The sequence below is a fragment of the Cupressus sempervirens genome, chromosome 2 (genome assembly GCF_028749045.1).
Source record: "Cupressus sempervirens isolate cs-2001-9-10 chromosome 2, ASM2874904v1, whole genome shotgun sequence".
Taxonomy (NCBI): Eukaryota; Viridiplantae; Streptophyta; class Pinopsida; order Cupressales; family Cupressaceae; genus Cupressus; species Cupressus sempervirens.
This window is the reverse complement of record NC_143119.1, coordinates 48,800,385-48,804,533: the sequence shown is the minus strand read 5'-3', so window position 1 is coordinate 48,804,533 and position 4,149 is coordinate 48,800,385.

Here is a 4,149-nt window from a genome sequence, read left to right as displayed (position 1 = left end):
ATGTAGTTCTGCAGGGATGCGGGAAAAATAAAATAGATGATGAGTGTATCTTTTTGATACTCTCAAAGTTGTGAGGACAGTATCAGATCTTCACTTCCACTTTCTACTCCACTATGTATGCCTTGGGTAACAAACATTGGATGCCTTCTTTTGAGACATTTTGTGATCAGTTGACATGGGAATAGTCCAAGATCACTCATATGGATTCACTTATAGGTTCACAGTCATGGGCATTGCTTGCCAAGGATATACAAGAGAAAAAGTTGAAGCAGATATTTGATTCCTCTTCTTAGCACTCTACTGGTTCATCATCTTCTAAGAAGAAGGAGAAAAAGAAGACTGAGACTCCTACCTATTCCTATTGTTAGAAGGGATCTCATGATGAGTCACATTATTTTCAGAAGGGATTTGATGGCTATGAGAAATAGATTGCTGATTTGCAAGCTCTCCTTCAAAAGAGCATTATTTCATCTCCATCCTCTTCTACCTCACAAGGGTCTTCTTTTCAAGCTTCTTCCACCTCTTTGACATGTACACTAGATCTTGGAAAGGGTCATGTATTATAGGCTTCCATTGCATCTCCTTCACAGGTTCCTTAGATATTGGATTCAGGTGCTTCTCACCATATGACATCTTCTCAAGGTGTCTTCTCCACTATTGAGGCTTCTCCCATTCCTCATATTCTCATGGGGAATAAAAATGCCCTACCAGTCTACAAGAAAGGTTTAGTTCACATCTAGGATGGTATATTCAATTATGTATTGTATGTTCCATCTCTGTCTACAAACCTTCTCTCAATTTCTCAGATTACACGCAGTGGATTAAGGAAGACAATTGAGTTCACTGCTGATTCAGTCTTCATTTAGGATCATGTAACATGAGGTCTTATTGCTATGGGGGAAGTTGATCCTTCCACTCATCTCTACACCTTCTCACACTTTGTTCCACCATCTCCGTTCTTGGAGCAAACTACTTCTCTTTTGTAGGAGCATCATGTGGTGCAGTTAGGATACTTGAACCTTTGTATTGTTCTCGAGATCCTTATTTTGACTACCATTCCACATCTAGTTGAGGTCTTTTCTCTTCAGTAGGATTCTTCTTCTGTTCTGCTTGATTCTCCAGCTCATTCATCGAGCCTCCAGGTGCACCTATTGCAGATTCTATAGTGGACATTCATGATAGTGTCATCACATCTGCCTTGGGGATTCCCTTTCAAGATCCTCATATTTTCTCCTTTGAGCATCAGTTAGGCCTTCCATTTTCACCTCTATTTCAGGGGTTTCCCTGGTCTATTCTTGTGTTTCTTCTGCATTGGAGCTTCATTGGTTTGATCCTTTCTCCAGGGGCTCCATTATTCTGGGAGGCTTTGATGTCTTTTCTATCTCTCATGGGGGGGCTGGTTGTACTTATCATTTTGAGAGAGTCTCTTGAAACATTTCTAGTGGAATTTTTCCTTGAGGGGTCTTGTTGAGGCCTTCCTTCCTTCCTTCCTTCATGTTTTATCTACATGTTTGTACTTACTTCCTTTTGGAGGAGAGTTTTTCCCATGAAGTTTTCCCTCTTTCCCCATTTTCAAAGGTTGCATTTCTTTGCATTTGTACATGGGTACCTAACATGGCCTTGTTGCTGGGACCCATTTTTCATTTCATCTTAGTTTTTGTGAGCTTAAGGCATCCCCCTATGTTGCACTAAAGGGGGGGGGGTGTTAGAGTAAATAATTATTTATTCTTTTACTTAAGTTTACTTAGTTAAATGCATTTATTTATTAGTTGTAGTCTAGGAGTTGTTGAAAACACATGAGTTTGTTCCTATCTAATCCATACTTATCCTCTCACCTTGATTGAGGATATTCCACCTTTTATGGATGTATGCTTAGTTGTCATTCTTATCTCCTAGCACTTTCTAGCACTTTTTAAGCTTGTTCTACAAGCTTCCTAGAGGCCTTTATAAATAGGCTCACCTTTTACATTTTTGTACAACAATTTCTTTTTCACATTGTTGCAATATAATTTCTCTCATTGCTTCAAGCTCTTGTTCCTTCATTCTTCGGTTTCTCTTTAGTAGGTTATTTGCATGCATGTGATCTTGGTGCACTGTGAAGTTGGATTTCATCAACTTCTACAAGAAGGACTGGTATTTGATTAAACAAATGTTGATTGGTCATTTGGTTATTGAGATCCATCTACCAAAGATGATGTGATGGAAATTTGGGGAGACGTCGAATGTTCTAATTGGGTTAGGAGTATTTTTATGGTCTAGGGAAAAGATTAGATCTTGGGGAGCACTATTATGATCACATGTGGCCTTTGCACAACCAATAGAGTTGGTGTTGAGATGATGGTGTGCACCTATAGATGTGATAGATGTAGGGACTACAAGGGCATATGATAGATGGTTTGTGCGATAGAGGCCTATTCCATTGATAGATCTAACTATTCAAATACTAAGGGTGACAGTGATACTAGAGAAGAAAATAAAGGAGGGGAAAAAGGGTAGGAGGTGTTGACCTAATGGTCAAATTATATTTCAGTTAGAGACAAAATACTTAATTAGTTTGATTGGTTACATTGCTATCGAGCCTCAAATTCAGATAACAATTCTTTTCAAGCTTCATAAATTCTACCAAGCTCATACATGTGAACCATGTAGGAAGTAGTGTTAACCAAGATCTATAGTGTTAGACAAGGTCATCCATGTTTACCAAGCTAGTTGTGTTAATGAAGCAAAATGAAGGTAGTGCTAACCAAGTTGTAGTGTCAACCAAGCCCTTCGGTATCTACCAATTTCTCTAGTGTTAGCTAAATCACCCAATGCTATCCAATTTCATCCTACTCTCGAGTGATCAATGTGGATCATGCACCAGTATCAACTGAATGCCAGAGCTTACTAAGTTGACAATTTTTTTGAGTGTCATAATATCACCTGAGTGGTCTTCTGAACCTGAGTTACAACAGTAAGCTGACTTAATGAAGATTATTTGAATTTTGTGTTTTAGCTGACTCCAGAATGTAATTAATTGGATTGATATATATGTAATACATCTTATTATATCCAAGTTTAGAGTGAGTAATATGTAAGAAGAAGAATGAATGCAAATTAGAAGACAAAGCATATAAGCAGTACAAGGGAAAGCAAACTCTCATCTATCATAGCAAGGTGATCATTTTACATCAAAGGAATCTCATACAAAAAATCAAGTTGTAGAAGAGATCAACTATTGGTTCATCCTAACAAGTGCATCAGTCAAATCCTCTAACAAGGTGGAATTAATAGTCTTATGCTAAATCTCCTAACTAAGCAGGGTAAACTTTGAGAACCCCCTCCAGAAAAAGATATAAATTATTGGTGAATCTCAATAATAATTGGAAGTTTGCTAATCATCATGGAATATTACAAATCAAAATTGAACATATTTTATCTCATAAAAGTTATTATGAGGATAATTACATTATGTTTTAAATCAATAATGAAAACTAAATATTGGTAATGTATCCCTAAAGTAACTAATAATTATGGTTTAAAACCTAGTCATTTTTATGGTTTAAAATTTTCGTTTCAGGTCCCTGTAAAAACTAGTTTTAATATTTTAAACTTTAGGTTTCACATCTGTGTAAAACTTGGTGGTGCTTTAATGTTTATCTTTAGTATGTTGTAAACGGTTTCATGTCCTTTCAACACTTTCTTTTACCGTAATCTAAAACTGATAACTACGATAATTATTGGTGAATTAATTTTAATTTCTTCGATAATATATAATATTTAGGTGAATCAAATCTAATCATGTATCGAATATTTGAGTTTAAATTTTTTAATAAAATAAATTATTGAGTGATTTTAAATATTTTAGAACTAAATTTAATAAAAATGTGGCAATTTAGGTTGCATTAAATCTTAAATTATTAGTCAAATTACTATAAATTGTTTTCTAAAATTCCCAAAATTATGAATATTCACCTCTAAAAAACACTTTATAAATGAGTGCATACTTCGTTATATTATATAAATCCTTTCACAAGGTGGACCTAATAGTCCTTATTGCTCCTAAGAGGGTAGATCACTAGAAGTGATCATTGTAAGCCTTAATAGGCCAACTTTATATTACAATCATAAAGCTTGTGGGTATCATCCCCACCTTAGTTTTACTTTCTA